Raw genomic sequence first — 17,738 nt, forward strand, 5'->3', positions numbered from 1 at the left:
ATCTCACCAGATCTTGCTCGCTGTGACCTGTATTTCTTATTCTTGCTCAGGAAAGCATACAGTCATACCTTTTACCATATTACATAACACCACCATATTTTGAGATGGACTCAGTTATGTTTCTCAATTATGACTGAGAAAAGGCTAAGAATAGAAGTAAAACCCCAAAACAAAACACTGCCCCCCCCCCCAAATCCTAAACTTGTCATATACTTCTATAGTTGTGTTCAATTTGTTGTAAAGAAACCAAAATATAATATATCCTTGTATATAATATATAATTGTTAAAATAGAACTGTTGCAGACTCTGGAGACTTAAATTACTTTTATGTTACTTATGATTACTTAGGGATACAGCACTACATTGTTCTTAGGAAAGTAGTTCTTGCTGACATACATCAGGAGGCCTTCATGAAACTAGACTCAGAGAACAGAATGAAATAGGTATGGCAAGAGGCTAATGAGTCAGCCATAGGCCAGCTTTTTCATTAGAAAGTGTAATATATTTAAAAAGCAACACCCAATGATTACTTTAAAGACGTGAAAATATATAGTGTTGTTCTACATTCTTTGATTAGTTTTTTAAAATTTTTTTTTGGTAGCCCATGTCTTAAGGGTAGATAGCAAATCAGAAGAATTCTGAAAAGGCAGCTAATTCTTAATCCGGGAGAAGTAGCTAAAGCATCTTCAGTGTTGTTTTTCCCAGAATTCCACCTTTAAAGAGTTTGAAAATATTTTGGAGATTCCATGCTACTGAAAACAAGTTTTATTCTCTCTTTTTTTAAGTTTGAATTTAAGAGGATTATGTAGATTAGAGATTGTGTTTGGCAATAGCTGCCAGGGCTATTCTTAGGTTGATTCATGTGCTTTGTATGCTGTGTGAAAATTAATCAGTTGTTGATATTACCAACTGCTCTTTAGTGACTTGAGATACCATATAATAATGTCTGTCACCATGTCCTAGGGGTACAGTTGAAATTTAGGTAGAAATGTCAATAATAGGTCTAAAAATAGTTCTGAAAAGTTCTTTGAAAAGCTACTGCCAACTTCCTGAAGTGTCAGATAGTAGCACAGCAGAACAAGAAAGCAGCCGTGCCTTGTGGGTGGGTGAGGTTATCTCTGACAGAGAATCAAAGTACTGCATGTCTGAGTAAATCGTAGAAAAATCATGGCTAACTAGAAAGCAGATTTCTTTTGTCCCTTTTGAGGACTGAATACTAATCTGTCTATAGGTCATGCACTTATGAACTTTTAAAACTTACTCACTTATAAAAAGAAGGCTGCAAGCCCTAAAGAAATAGCAATAGTTTGAAGATCTTGATTTGAACATTCCAACGTGTACTGATTGACAGCCGGCTGAACATGAGCCAGCAGAGTGCCCAGGTGGCCAAGAAGGCCAATGGCATCCTGGCCTGTATCAGAAATAGCGTGGCCAGCAGGGACAGGGAAGTGATCTTACCCCTGTACTCGGCACTGGTGAGGCCGCACCTTGATTACTGCGTTCAGTTTTGGGCCCCTCACTACAAAAAGGACATTGAATGACTCGAGTGTGTCCAGAGAAGGGCAGCGAAGCTGGTGAAGGGTCTGGAGCACATGTCGTACGAGGAGTGGCTGAGGGAACTGGGGTTGTTTAGTCTGGAGAAGAGGAGGCTGAGGGGAGACCTCATCGCCCTCTACAACTACCTGAAAGGAGGTTGCAGAGAGCTGGGGATGAGTCTCTTTAACCAAGTAACAAGCGATAGGACAAGAGGTAATGGCCTCAAGTTTCTCCAGGGAAGGTTTAGACTGGATATTAGGAAGCATTTGTTTACAGAATGGGTTGTTAGGCGTTGGAATGGGCTGCCCAGGGCAGTGGTGGAGTCCCCATACCTGGAGGTGTTCAAGAGTCGGATTGACATAGCACTGAGGGATAATGGTGTAGTTGAGAATGGTCAGTGTTAGGTTGATGGTTGGACTAGATGATCTTCAAGGTCTTTTCCAACCTAGATGATTCTGTGATTCTGTATTGCATAGCTATTCAGATTTTTGCTAAGTACAAAAAAACTCATAGGAGTTAATGAATTCTGTCCTGAAAGGTAATGTCCATAGCTGAAGCTCTTCCTAAATCCCTGCTCTCTCCCCTTACCATGTTCTTGCAAAACCAAGAAGCTTCATTTAGTTTAATGCAAAAGCCTGTCTTTTCTCTCAGAGAGTCCCAAATCTCTAGGACTACAGATAACTTAGTAAAGTGCTTCTCTGTAAATAGAAGATCTGTTAGTTAAGGTGCCTGGGAAGAGAGGCCATTTTGCAGATGCACACTGTAAAACTTAAGCTTATGGGTAAGTGTGAGACAATGGCTGAGGCTGAGAAGGAAAATTGTATGAGCGAAGTATTTGCGACTTTTTTATTTTTAATGTGCTGTCTGAAACTGAAGGGAGGAAGAGATGTCAGAACAGCTAGGGAGAGCACTGTGGCAGAGAATTACAGAAGCAATGGGGTTTCTGGGAAAAAAACAACCCCATAGAGGATACAGTCACATTAGGGATATCACTAATAGTGGGAAGAGAGACTTTACTCCAGGCTTGCTTAGAACTGTAGGAAACTAAGGGCACTATAGACATAAAAAGAGTTTATTCAAAGTGTTTAAAGCTTTTGAAAAGATTGAGGAATAAGGATAGATGCAATCCTATCATTTAACTGAAAAAGTAATTTCAGTGCTTGTGATTTTGATGGCACTGAAAGGGTAGCTGTTCAGCCAGTGAAAGATATACTTGGAGGTAAAGGAGTAGGGTGTCCATCTCTCTTTCCCGGTGTTCTTATAGCTTATGGTACGTGCCAAGCTGTAAAGCTGAGTGACCAAGTTTTGCAAGATTCACTGTGAATGTTGTTCTCTTACCCTTAAAGTGTTAGCTTGTAATTCTGGTTTTGCTGGAAGTTTTGCTGCTCACTGCAGTGGATTGAGGAGTTGTCCTCTGAAGTGGTATATTGTATTTCTGACATGCTTTAAAACAAAAGGCTGATCAGCATCTCCACTGCCTGTCAGTTGCCTGATGTACTGCAGGTCAGTCTGTCATGGACATATGCTTCAGCTCCAACTGTCTTGTGTCTGACTTGCTTAGTCTTTATTTTTCACCCATCTGAATCCTCTGAGGCTAGTGGAATTAATCTAATGAACAAGAGCATATGTGAGAATAGAAATAGGCTTAGCAGTCCGCAAAATCTGGTCTTTGTCCAATTTAAATGAAAGATAAGTAAAATCTTGGGGGGGGAGAGGGAGGGCATTTTTTGGTTCTGCATCTTGAGTGCAAAGGAGCCCATGGGGAGTGACGTGCAGTTTCTGATTAAGTAGAACTCCAGCTATAGAACAGAATCAGTCAGCATTTCACTAAGCATACTCAATAGTAAAGGCTATACTTTAAGATCAGCAATGTTAGAGACTGCATGATTACTCAGTGGCTCTGTGCTCTTTAAATTTTAAAATTATGGTAATTATCACATTTAAAATAAATTTTATAAGTTTTAATATTAAAAATACAAATGAAACATAAGTGAAACTGATACTGAAACATGTGAAAATAGGCTGCAGTCACTAATTTCATTATTTTCTGATATTTCTTTAGAAGTCCTAAACTATTAGCTTTCCTGCCTTTCCCGTGGGATGATCTCCTTTTGCTTTATTGCATAGGTTGTTTTGGATATTGGTTTTCCCAATATTAAGCCTTGGGAATACCATTCATTTACTCCATCCCATCATTTCTAATTATGCCCCAGTGTATCAAACTAAGGGACATTCTTTGCTTACAGTATTTATGCCTCAAACATTTGTGGTGCAGTGAGGGTACAGATACTAATTTCCTTTTAAATTAGTCAAGTAATAGCACTAAGAATGGTGTTCTATGGTTGCATTTAAGGGTCTTAATAACCTCATTACAATATTTATTTCAAAATTGTCAATATCTAGTCAGCTAGATAAGATACCTTTTGAACAGTGCTTTCCCTGTAGTGGAGTTAGTCTGTGGTTCCTGTCCTGGTCACCACATTCATAAAGGTGATACTCAGTATTCTACCATTTGGTTATTGCTGTTTCTCTGTGTGCAGCAACCTTGGAGTTACTTTTAGTGGCATGCTCTGTGTGTATGCGGTGCTTTGAAACATTCATTAGATTACATGAAGGGTCTTTAAGCCAAATGCTCACTTCTAGCAGCTGTAAATGGTATCAGTTTACTGTTTTAGCTCTCTGCTCTTGGGACATTAAGAACAGTATCATTTTACTTTTTGAGTCCCTGTTCAAGTTTGGCCATTGAGAAATAGTATCAGATAATGAAAGGGATGGGATCCTATTACAGCTTAATAATAGTAAAACAAACAAGCAAACAAAACCAACTAAACCTATTTTCTTCCTCTTCAGGAATGCAATTAAATTAAAGCTAAAGACTTACTATACTGTAGTGATACTTAAGAAGCTAGTAATAGTCTTTAACATTTCAGAGATACATTACTGGGATCTGAGTAGCTCTTTGAGTTAAAAGAAATGAGCAGCTTTTGTGGACTGGGAGGGTGAGCTGATTACAGAGGAAACGAACCACAGAACATGGTAAAACTTTCTAATACTTGGTCTAAATAGGAATGATTCATCTAGATACATTTAACATGCTGTGTCCGTAAACTTAGGGATTTATTTTGCCCACAGTTGGAGGACTAGTTGTAAGATTTGGGAAATCTTCTGTTACAGCTGTTTGAGAAGTACTTTAAGATGTAGTTATGCAAGTCTAACAAAAATTATGATCTTAGCACTGTCTTTGCTTTTAAAAATTAAACAAAGGGAAGACTTCTGCTTGAAAGAGAGGAATTGCTTCTTGTAAATGCAAATATCAGGGCTTGAAATCCTAGACCCTTAAAGCAAGGAAAGTGTAAGAAATTTTAAGAAGCATAACAGTTTCTACAAAGTCAGTATTTTATATCCTATTGTGAGTCATTCAGTACTTAAAAATTATATAACACTGTCAATTACAAATACAAATCCAGGGGGAATTTTAAGACCTTTCATCAGAATTTTAAAACCCTGATACCCTAAGTATTAATTTCCTAACGAAACATGAATACAAATAATGAAGTACCTGATACTGACCTCTGAGAAAATACTCAAACTCATATTAAATTGCATCTGGAATGATTGTTCACACCACAAGAAACAAAAGGATAAATGATGTACTTACTGGAAGGGCAGCAAGGTTTCTTAATTTGAGCTGTTACAAGGACATTGCATAGTAGCTGTAACAGCTTTGCTGTGTTCTACCCAGAGCTCCTTGCTCTGAGCAGCAATGCAGCTTCTCTCTGACAAACTTCTCAGGGGAAATGCTTCCTGCATCTGCGCCTTCACACCGAGGAATCCCTCATCTCACTGACTAAGGTGCAGCAAGGAAGTACTAAGCTAATAGCAAGATAACAGTTAAGTCTGTGCTTTTTATGTTTATTGCTAGAAGTTGCTAGATCATCTATGCATGTGTTTGCCAGTTTCTGCATTATTCTTCGTTTTCATAATTTGATTGGATCCCTTCAAAAACTATGTTTGACCTCTATTTACTCTTAAATGCATTTCGTCCTTTGCGCTTGAGTAGTCTGAGTACCCTACTCCTTCACCCCCCAGTTTATCCAGATATTGTCCTTCTTTATTTAAGATATTATTAATACATTAAGATATCTTAATATTTAAGATATTGAGGCATTAATTTTCTTTTTTTAATCTAGTTGTCATGTGAAAGAAAGACTAATACTTTGAGGAAGTTACATGTGTGGGTTTTTATCAAGTGCCCTTAAATAAATTAAGCCAGACTTCACATAGATGCTAGTACAGCGTCTCTTGCAAGGAATTTGTGTGAATAGCTATTAAGCTTTTAATGCACACACTTTCATATTCCTCATAATTTCTGAATATATGTTAATCTTCAAATACAACTTGACCTGGAAGTTATCAGTTTCTTGCTTTATTTGAGTTCCATCTGGAATTTTTTCATTGAACAATCTTTTCCAAAAGTCTTTCCCCTATAAAATGGTCTTTCCATATAACCTTTTAAATTGAAGCCTTTTATTTCCTGCTCCATCACATATTTCTTTAAATTGTGTTTCAGAGAAGATTTTTCTCTCCCATGGTGGGAGCAATTCCAAACATATTTGACAAAAATGACATTGGGACAGAGCTGAGTCTGCCATTCAGCTGTTTTCCTTTTCCCTTTGAGTTTTACCTAGTTTCATGGTACGTGGACTTCTTTCCCTTCCATTCAGGCTTGACTGTGAGGGCACAAGGATCAGAAACTTCATTTTGTTAGCAGATTTATCTTCTCCCTTCATCCCTCACTTTTAGAGAAATGTGGAATTGGGCTTGGCAACCTGCCAGAAGTGATGTGCCAAACTGCATTTTTCTGTCTGTAGCTGGAGACCAACGTGTTGGCTCAGACTTGTCAGAAACTGGCAGCTGCAGCAGTGTTGGTGGGGTGATGCCCAAGTCCTAGCCCTCCGCTGGCCCCGACGGACACTCTTCCAAAGTGGGGGTTGTGTGCTGTTGCCGGGCATCCCTGTCACAGGCTGTTGATGCCTCTAAATAATATGTGGTAAGAGGAGAGCACTGTCTCTTTTTGGAATGAGTTCCTGTCTTGCTGGCCATCTGCCCAGGTGACTTGCTTAAACTGTGAAATCTCTCTGTGATTGGACAAGTCTAGAGCAGGACCTGCTGAGACAAAACTGAGCTTGGAATAATGCAACTCCTGAGAGTGGGCAATGAGCTTATTTTAAATACTGTCTTGCCCTCTTTTTGATGAAGTTGCTCTCACCTTTTCACTCCTTCTCTTTGTTGTTGTGATCATTTGCATCATGTCGCTTAGACCTTAGGATTGCAGATGAGTGCTGTCTGAGATGCTGAAATAAATAACTAATAAAAACTTTTCATAATTGTCTCTCCTCTTTTCCCTCAAATAATAGAAAAATATTTGCTCAAAAGAACAAAAAATTAGTGTTCTTTCAGAATTTTATTTCCACTTTAGGCACCTTTGCTATAGATCAGAGAATTTGTAAAACCAGGATCAATCTGTGTGTTTAATTTCAGCTTATCAATAGAATGTTCTCACTCAGCTGGAAACTTCCAAGCTAGAGGAACAGACCTCCACTGTCACAGCCTGCCTGTTCTTTCATATATTAACATTTAATATTTTTGCTTCTGTGAGCTCCAAAGTCAATTCAAGGCTTCTTAGCAAAAGCAGATTTTGTCCAACGTGAGTAAAAGATCATAATCCTCAGTGTGAAGTGTTCTTTTTGAAGTGTCACAAAGTGCATTTTGGCACAGAGGCTGGGTTCTTGAAATGTGTAGGTTCGCAAGATGCTTTTGTAGAGGTAAAAGAAGCTGCAAGTGGGATGTCAGGATTGTGGGCAGCAAAGACAGGGAGGGAAGAGAATTCAGTGACTGGAAGAGGGCATGCAGGAGTCTTTCAGCAGAGAGATCTGGTAAGGAGGAGAAAGAATCATCTTTACCTCAGTCGTCTTTATCGCCTACCACATTTTTGTGTTGCTGGAGTATTTCCCCCTGACTGTATTACCCTGCACCTCATGGGAACAGGCAAGTCAGGGTCTGCTCATGGAGCAGGAAATTGCGGGACTAAAGCTGCTCCTACTGCTGGGGAGGATCAGGCAGCAACCCCTGGGAATAGGATTTGTGTTCTTGCTGCCATTGAGGTGGTAGGAGAAGGACAGTAGAGTCAAGTGGAGGGTGAGGGAAGGCTCTTGTGTAGGAAAATATTCCTTCAGCTGTCCCTGACAGCTGCTTACTTTGCCTACTGGTTAGCTTTGCAGGACAAGATTCTGCCTTATTGCATTTTTGTTTCTGATCCACTGTACCAAAGCGGGGATAATCTGCTATTTGCAATTATTAGAAATTCTCTGACTCACCAACAACAGGATTTAAGATAGAAAAGTCTTTAGGTGATACTCATTTTGATCCCATGTGTTCTGCCCACTCAGGAGCAGGAGCTGCGGTGAGATGGAAGGAATTAAACATCTAGGACGGGAATCTGAAAGGTGCCAAGTATGCCAGGGCTGAGCGCCCTCAATTCCCATCAGTGGCAAGTTATACTGTAATGTGAGTTAATGGATTATGAGCAGAGAGCAGTGGGATTCAGCTGTTAGTCTGAGCTTCTACACATACTCTGTGTAGGAAGGGTTGTGCTAGAAAAAAAGCAGATCTGTATGGCTAGAGGAAAAAATTCAAGGAGAAGATCCTTGATTTTTTTTTTTTCCTAGTTCGTGTTGTATTTTTGTGGATGGAGCAGCACTTTACCTGAGTTGATGAGGAAGATGAAGCATGGAACTTCTTTATTCCTTCCCATTTTGAGGTTATTTGCAACCTAGAGGCACATGGAGGGAAAATAAGGTAAGCATCTTGGTGCATCGGCTGTTGTATCCTGCAGAATATGGGGCTGGAGGCAACTTCTGCTGAGCTGATCTCTTGTGCCACAGCAGGGAGACAGTCTCCTCTGCTTCTGTTCGTTACCAGTAGAACTAGGGTGAGCAGGAGGTAACACACAAAAAAAAAAAGTCTTTTTTTGTCTTTGTCTTTTTTTTTTTTTTGAGCGAGCCTTTGATTCAAAAGTTACTATTTATAACAACTTTCATTAAATCCTGAGACTCCATACTGGCAAGTAGCATCCTATTACTAAAGAATAAGCATTTCTCAAGCATTAAAATTGCTGTTCAGCTGTTCTTTTGTCTCCATGGCAACTTTAAGCGTAACAACAAAGCAGTAGGTGATGTTGTCAGCCAAAAAATCTGTAACGCTCAAGTGAATGTTGATAGCAACAAAATGGATGCCAGTGTAGGGTCACTTACAGCCTGTAATAGATACTGCACCTATGGCTGAAGTATTGCATGTGACATTTTAAAGCGGAAAACATACCAGGAAAAGTAAAGTTTATGCAAGTAACAGTTTTTATAAATTATACATGAGGTAGTGTTTTAAAATTCATCAGTAAACTGTGGTTTACCTTCTCTAATGGAATGACTTGTATGAAAAATGAAGAGCTCCTTGTATGTACAATACATGCCGCCTGGAGAGGAGCTCAGTCTTTCTTCTCAATTTCTTGATGGAACAGAACAAATGCTACTTTGGAAAAGTAGGGTCGGTTCCTAAAGGGGATAAAAGTTAAAGTTCTCATCTACCTTTAGTGTTGATCTGAAAAATGAAGCATGTTAAAAAAGGCAATGCTTTTGTTACAAATAATAATAAAAGGGGTTTGGGAGGAATTATCATCAGTTTTTGATCTTAACCCCATGGTGCCGGGGGCTTGGATATCTTACTGACATGTAAAATTGAAAATCATTCATGGGGAAAAAGCCTTGAGAAAATCAGTCTGAACACTGCTGAGACTAGTGTTGGAAACCAGCTATGAGAGGAGAACAATTTCAAAAAAGGATGCTTAATGTTAAAGTGGGGTGAATAGGAATTAAAGTAGTTTTTATGTAGTTGAGATATACTAAATTAGGAAATCTATTTTTAAACAAAAGTAGCGACAGATGAGTTAATGAAAATAAAACTATGTTATTTTAAATAATGTGTCCGATATTTAACAAATCTCTTTGAACTCTTGGTGCTGGATGTACTGTGAGAATTTTGCCTCTTAATATGTATGTATGCATGCTGTCAGTGCAGTGTGTACCAAGACATCTTTTGGAAGCTTAAATTAGCTGTATTTGAGTGCTACTTTCTTCAGTCAATGTATCACGTTAGTGCTCTGTATTTTGTAAAGGTGTCACCTCATTTCTTGAATTCAGGGTTCCTGATTGTTTGAACCATCTATTATCAAAGAAGACTTTTCTACTCTATGAGAAAGATGGAGGATGGAGATTGCAACCAGTTGTTCTTTGGTCTGACTTGACAGCATCACACAAACCCTCTTTTAATGCAGCAAACAGAACAGCTTCATTCACTGACAACAGCACGAGATACCATCTGATGTCTGTTTTAGACTTCAGAGAACTGGACAGATACTCATGTGGTCCTCGGTTACTCATGACTCCAGTTACACCTGTTTGTGTCACTCCTAAGTGAAGACAACATTAGTGCATTTTCTTTAATTTGTTTTATTCAAATAAGTTAGCCTGTTTACACTAAGAAACATGTCCAACTCTTGGTGAAAGCTCGATTTCTGTATTTGTTTTAATTTGTCTCAGATACAAAAGCTTTCTGAGCAGCCTTTTGGTTTTGAAAGTCCATAGGTAAACCCAAAGCATACATGTAATTCAAAATAACACATTTTTGAAGCTGCTAGTTATTAGACTTTTAAAAAACTCTTAACTGAACTGAAACTCTGACCTTACATAGGCCTTGACTGTTGTGTGACAACTTAAACCTTAAGCTGAGATCTTATAGCAATTATTCATTTGTTTGCTTACAGCTGCTTCTGCTGTACAGTTTGAGACCAGATGTGCTTAAGGGAGTGATGTGGTCACTGCTGTGATTAGCATTGGAACTGCAGGTTTCAAAGGAGAGCACTGTTACAAGCTCTTTATTACCTGGTGTTAACAGCTCCATAACTTTCTCATGAAAAGTTTGGGATTACTTTGAATGAACTAATGGGGTTTTTTTGTCTTGGTTATTTTCTCTTACGTATTTTTAAAGCCTATACGAACAGGTACCCTTCAAATTATGCACCACTTCAGGAAGTTGCCTTTGTAGTCAGAACTGATGCAGACTCTCTGCAAGGGATCTCTTCCAGATAAGTGTCTGAACTTATTTTGTGTTAAGCTGCAATGGTGGAAAGTGGAATGGTCTACAGGAGCAGGCTCTTGGGACAGCAAAGCACTCTGGATGGGGTGGGGATGGGAGCTTGAGGCAGGGGCTCGTGCTTTGCTGTGAGAGCTACCAACAGTACACACATGGTGCTGAGGAGAGATACCAATCAGATGGGGAAGGATGTAAGTCATCTTGCATATTCTTACTAATTCTGCCATCAGCTCATTGGTGTGGTGTCAGGGCAAGCAACTAAGAAAACTGGACATGCTTGACTGTCACCTGAAAGGCATTGCAAGGGAATTCACAAATGTAAAGATTTTTGTCATTTTTACTTTTAACATGTGGAGGGTAGACATCAGGGTAAAAGAGTTGCCACCTACTCATTTGTCAGATACATTAAACTACCTGTAAAGCAGTAAAAGAAAAGAGAATGGTGGGAATCTAAATGAGAGTGAAATAAACTTGGGCAAATGTGCTTGATGAGTTTAAGTGGTATGGGTCAATGGAAGTGTGGGACAGTAGTTGTCAGGTCGCTTAATAAAATTCATTTTATTCTCATGAGAGACAGGATAACAGCAGTACTTGAGACTGACAGGCTTCTTTTCGCAGCGCGGTTATAACATAAGTAGTGGAGGGTTCTCTGTACCTGTTTGCTCTCCTGAGGACAGTTACATATGTAATAGTGCCAAATGTGACTGTACATCAGTCATAGGAGGAACTGAAGACCACCAGGTAACTCCAGGCTGGCCTCAAGCTGAGCAGTGCCCACTTAAGTCAGTATCCCATCAAGCTCGATTCTGTACCTTGTCTTACAGTGAAATTTTATATCTCATTTCAGTCCTCTTCCCTTTGCTTTAATCTTTTGGGGAGCATTTCCCTTCTGATGTGTGTGTTAAATCTCACTGATTCCCTAAGTTGCTCAACCTACAAGCAAAGCTATTATTGCCCCTAAGTCCAGGCCTATAAGCTCTTCTGAAAACAAAGTTGCATACGGTTCTTTTTTGCTGTGGTTTATCACCAATGACAATTTTTTTTTTTTTTTTTTGCAAGACAAATATTTGTTTATACTTTTGTAACTGTAACTTCTCCAGTGTAAGCAAAACTTTGAGCAGTGGGATTTCAGACCTTCAGGGAAAGATGGGCCATATGTCTCTATTGTTCTCAGTGGTATTACACAGAACAGATCTTTTGACATCTAGTCACTATTGAAGGATGAACTTTGAAATGCCTAAGTTGTTGTTATAACTCCTTCAATTAGTCTTCATAACAACGTTAATCTGCCTGATTATTTTCCTCTATATTTTCTCTTAAGTAATTAAAGTTTCAGACTATGAGCAAGATCTTAACACTTGTCATTATTTGCTATTTACTCTGCAAATATCACATAATCTTGCCGACCCTTCTTTTAAATGTGAGACATATTAGGGATTTTTGTAGTTTGTAGTGAATACCTCTTTACAGTTCACTAAGATCTGTTTCAAAGATGTGATTTTTTTTTTGAGCTACACATGTGCACAGAAAATGCACAAAATTCCATGGAGCCAGTAGCAGTCTCTTTTTTTTTTTTTTTCATCTCCTGCCAGCTTTTCACTTATCTTTACTTCTTTTCCCCTCTGTTCTGAGTGCTATCTATAGTAAAGCGATTTTCAAATATTGTGGAGATTGACACTGTAGATTTAAGGTAGAATTCTTGTTTTATTTTGTGTAGATGGATTGAATGACTTGAGATTGTCTAGGCCTGCTTTCTGTGGTTCAGTGATGAACTTTTAATCAAAATGCTTTGATGTGTCTAGTAATAATGGCTGAAAGTTGCCGTCACTCTAGAAAAAGTAAGTATAAATTCTTTGATAGATATCTTGCTTTGTTGCAACTTGCACAAATCCTAATATCCCTAAATGAAAGCTGTTTCTGCTTTTCACTGATTCAGATCATGGTGCTTTGTATGCAAGCAAGTTGTTATGGTAGGTGTGAGGGACGTGGCAACTAGCAGCTGTGCTTGGAGTGTTTCATCATGAACTTTGCTAGAAATGCATTATGGAAAATTAACATTTAAAATCAGATACAACTTATATTTAGGAATAAAATTATAAATCTTGTATTTATTGCAAAGATAAGCAATGCTGCTCTTGACTATGACGCATGTTTGTCCTTAATACGAAAATAAAAGTGTTCCATGAACAAAAGTTCCCAGTTTCATTACAGCTGTGGAACTTTCCATTTCATGTGCAGTGGTAGCATGACTCTGTACAAGTTGCTTTGACAAAAATAGTATTTATATAAAGTGGAAAATTCCACTTGCAGAGTGAGAGGGAATCTTAGCAACCTTCTTTTCCCAGAATTTGCAACTGCTGCTGTATTGAGAGCTACTGAAATGTTCAATTGTCAACAACCAGATTTCACAGAAGCGTACATGTGAAAAGTTTTTCTGCGTACTTGTCCACAGGAATAGGTCCATAATTCCTGTCAGAGTGATTCTGTTAGTGTTTATATTCTCTGCATTTCAAATGCAAAAAAATGCAAGTACCATAGGAAAATAAAAATGCAAATTTCAAACAGAAATAAGTGCTCTTGTCTTTTATTAAGCTAAAGCTTTTTATTTCTCTATACAAATAAATACAGAGATATTTCTATATATTTCCATGTTATGATGTTAAGCTTTTGACAACCCTATTTGTGGAGGAAGGACCCACTTCTCTGCTGTAGAATGGTGACATCATTGATGTTAGCTTGTAGAGTATGTTTGTGCTTTTGTTTGCTTCTGTTAAATTTTGTTTTATTGATCTCTTAACCAAAACTCGTGATAAAACTATTTCTGAAAGACATAGCCTCCTCGAAATCAAGCAAGGCCATGTTTGTACTTCATAAAAGTTTGACACTGGCTATAAAATACCTTATTGCAATTTGTCTTTAATGACTGCAATCATGGTACCCATTGCAGGTCATCTAATCCTCGCCTTGTCAATGTGGAATTGCTTCTCTTATACATATAACACCATTTTATTCAGTCTTGATACAACTGCATGTGTGGCTGAGTTTCCCAGATTCTCTTGGGAGATTATTTCCACAGTCTGGTTCAGCTCAAAAAGGCTGCCACTGTGAACATTAAATATCACTCAGAATAATCTTGGTGTCAAGAAGCTTTCCCTGATGTTCAGACTTGTTTTTCTCAGTTATATCCGTTTATTTCAGTTCTCTCTGTTCTTCAAAACTTTCAGCATTCTTTACTTCAGAAGCCTTTCAAATACCCTGTCCTCTCTCTTGCCTCTGCGTCTGTCGTGTATTGTTCCTAGGGTGTCCATATTTAACTTTTTGTATTTTCTGGACTTCCCAGAGCTTGCTTCTCATATTGCTTTGCCTCAGTCTCTTTTCAATTTGTAAATCCTTTCCAAGTTAAAAGGTACTGCTGCTCAACACAATAAGCTTTATCAGACAGGGACTGATAAGTCCTTGCTTCATGTAAGGGATACATTGATACTTTGAGCTTTGTCCCTCATACTGTGGCCAGGTTATTAGGCTTCGTGCATGATGATTTTATGCAGAAGAAGGAACTTGGCTTTTTTGTGCTACTCTGGCAGGTCAGTCTGTCACTCTTGCAACTCAAATAGTATTTGCAAACACATTAAACGATTTCACTATTTATACCTTTTTTCATATTTGTCATTGCGTGACCAAGGTCATCTTTAAAAAACTTTTCAGACAGAATGTCCAGATACTTTTATTTTCTGTAGTTTTGTCTAAGTCTTATTTTAATTCTGCACCCCTGCCTGATGGATTGATTTCTCAATCTATAATCTATACCTAGCCCAACATACGAAAATCAGGTGGTCTTAAGATTGATTTACAGATTTTTTCCAATTTGTTTAAATATGCACATATAGAAATACTGGGCAAGGCTCATCTTGTCCAAACCTCTGTTCTTGTAGGCATAGAGGTTTACAATCTCAAAACTAGTTAAAAGTTTTCTAATTCTTACCACACTGGAATCTATTATGATTTCTTCTTATTCTCATCTTAATTCATTTTTCCCATCCTTCATCATGGATACCAGGAATTAAATACTGTGCTGCAGGCGAGATCTCATGCCATTGGATGACTACTCAGTTTGTGTTGGAGATGTATTTCCTCTCTTTTTTTCATGTAGAATGATGACTCTTCTGGAGTTCATTGTTGCAAACAATGTTGTTAAATCTGGGAAAAAGAAAATGTTTATGGCTGTTTTCTATTTTGGCTCCAGTGTTGCCTAAAGACATACCTATCTTTTTTTTTTTTTTTAAAATTGAGGTATCACTCATGGTATTCTATTCAAATGTGCATTCCATAAAGCATGTAAAATATGTGACATACATTTCTGTTCTTCTGTAACAGAAAAGACATCTGAGGATTAAATTTCACTTTTCACTCATTTTTTTGTGTAACTTTCAGAAGTGTTTAATAGAAGATGTTTGAAGTTCATTTACTGGGTAAAAGGTGTTGTAGAAACCTGAATTTCTGTGTTGGCCGGAAGTTGTAAGATAAAAACTGTCTTTGCAAAACATGTGGTGAAATGGACCTTAAATTAATAAACCTCAAACCTAATACATCACATCTTTAAAGCATGGATTTAGAATACTTTATATATTTTTCTCTTTAGTGTAAACATTCTGCTACTGGCAAATGGATTTTTGTCTTTCATGTTTTATTCTCCACTCTTGCTACACTTTTTTAAATACGTACGGAATTCTTTACTTTGGAAGCAGCTAAGGTCATCATATATCTTCCCGATCAAAGTGCATAAGAGCAAGTTAATGGTAAGTTCAGTTGCCTGTCCTCCTCCTGTGCTGGCGGGCATATACTATATTTATGGACAAGTTTCACCCAGACTCTAACATCAAATACTTCCAGAGAATGATTTTGAAAATTCTGGAAAAACAACACAAATTCCAAGGGTGTAGGTACTGCCAGTGCAGGTGGAGGGAGATAGCTTATGCTATCTGTTGTAGGTGACCATGTTAAAATGGGGGCTCCTTCTGTGGGTGACTGAACTGCAGCTGCAAAATGCAAGTTCAGAGCTGCCTACTCAATCACCTGCTTAAGGAACTTCAGCTCTTGAATTAGGGACTTTGGTTAGAGTCCTTAGGTTTTACAACAGTGAGTATATTTTGGAGTATTGTTTCACTCTGAAAGGCTGTATCTATTGCAGAAATATATGGCATATTTTAAACCCATTCTAAAATGCATGCTTAACTGTGAAACCATGACTGGTGTATCCGCAGGAACATGTAAGCCTTGACCTTAATGAATGAGCCAGCCTTTCATCCCTGTTTTTGCAAACTTCTCTTGCCAAATTTAGCATGCTACTGTAGCAAGTATTTATGCGAGGAGATGTTATGATTCAGGACATTTGCACAGAAATGGAGAGAAAGTTTCAATGTGTAGTCCAGAATATGTGATAATAGATAGAGTAAGCTGTGATCCTCTCCCTGGACTGCAAGTCATTCTGTGAAATATATCTGTCTGTTCCAGGAGGCAGGCTGAAGCCTGTATGCTGCTTAGATCTGTCTTTAAACTAACATTTAGGATACTAAATACCAAGTTGCTTCATAATAGAAATAACAACAGAATAGCCATCTTGCCTGATTTTTAAGTTTTGCAGCAAAATGCTACTAGATCGTAGTACACCAAACAACCAGTAGTGAAAGTAATTTTGAGAAGGGGATTAAGTGGATTTTTCTTTAAGATACCCTTATCAGGATATTTCTTTTATCAAGCATACTGTAAGGGTTTGGAAGTTCTTTTAAAGAGACCCTAATTAGAGCACAACTGCAAACTCTCCCATAGCAGAGGAAAGATAGGAAGCGTGACAAGGATAATTTGAGTAAACTATAAAGTCTGTATGGACTTGGGCACAGACTGTATGTACAGGTAGGAAATGGAAAGTAATTTAAATTACTAAGGATGATGAAGAAAGAGTAACATGAATGAGTAGGACAAAATTAGAAAATAAAATGAGACTGAAGTAAGCATCAAACTTCAAGAAATCTTCCTAAAAGTGCATTTACAATACTTACAAAATACCAAAGAGAAAGGTGGATTCCTATTCTGTGAGTGTCAGAGGAAGCCAAGAAGTTTGCGTTGCATGGTGCCATTTTTGCGTTATTTTTCATTAGATGAATTGTGTTAATGTGACAGTCACCAACATAAATAACAAAAACCTGTAAGAAAGGTCAGAGTGTCTTGATGAACTAGAATCTTCAAAACACTGGTTCTGACAAACACAACGCAAGGATACTTGCACAGATGGAAATATCAGAGCTGTTACCACTTCTGAAGAGAAGACAAAGTCCCAAAGCAGTAGGAAAACAGGAGCTGAGTAATAACCAATGCAGCGCATAAGCAGGAATCACTATTCTGAGAATGCAGGAAAGGATTGCTGTGTATCACAAGCTGAATGGGAGTTAACTGCCATGTTATCAACTAAGATGGATACTGTCCTGAGAGATACAACCAGAAACATAGTGTGGCAGGCATGAAATTTGTCTGCTACACTGCAGGAAAGATGAGGGCTAGTTCAGGTGAGTCTGGATGAGAATAAGAAGCATCAGCACTCACTAAATTTTCTTTTCAGCCACCTGTGTCTCACTATTCTCCATTTCAGGACCATGAGTTCAGCTTGACCAGCTCATTGGTCTGGTTGAAAGCATATTTCTCTTTTGTTGGTTTTTTGCCAGTTTGTTTCCAACTGGTCTGACTCCCGGCGCTGGCTCAAGAGGAGTTTTAGGAATGGAGGGGCAGTGGGGCTGCCCAGCCTCTACTCAGTGTGGTCATGGAAAGTAGATGCAGGCTGCGTGGCATGTTTCATAAAAAATGCTTTCACACTTTTTTTACATCAACTCTCCCCTCGTGTTTATTTCTCTTTATTTTCAGTAAAGCAGTGCTTGATTAATTAGATTTAATTTATGAAATAAGGCATATTAAAGTGATATTAATTAGTCCCTGGGAAATTAGA

At 38.2% G+C, this 17,738-nt stretch overlaps 1 protein-coding gene across 6 annotated transcripts in view; it reads left to right on the forward strand.

Annotated features, from left to right (window-relative positions):
* Positions 1–17,738, forward strand: part of ZNF385B (zinc finger protein 385B) — a 172,612-nt gene that overhangs the window by 84,478 nt on the left and 70,396 nt on the right. Inside the window, exon 2 of one of the 6 annotated variants that reach the window (XM_074873070.1) lies at positions 8,266–8,395. The exons of the other annotated variants lie outside the window; for them this stretch is intronic. The gene's annotated coding sequence lies outside the window, so the exon portion shown is untranslated. The remainder of the gene's footprint in view (positions 1–8,265; positions 8,396–17,738) is intronic. 6 annotated transcript variants of the gene reach the window in all.

This window comes from Strix uralensis, chromosome 6 (genome assembly GCF_047716275.1).
Source record: "Strix uralensis isolate ZFMK-TIS-50842 chromosome 6, bStrUra1, whole genome shotgun sequence".
Classification (NCBI taxonomy): domain Eukaryota; kingdom Metazoa; phylum Chordata; class Aves; order Strigiformes; family Strigidae; genus Strix; species Strix uralensis.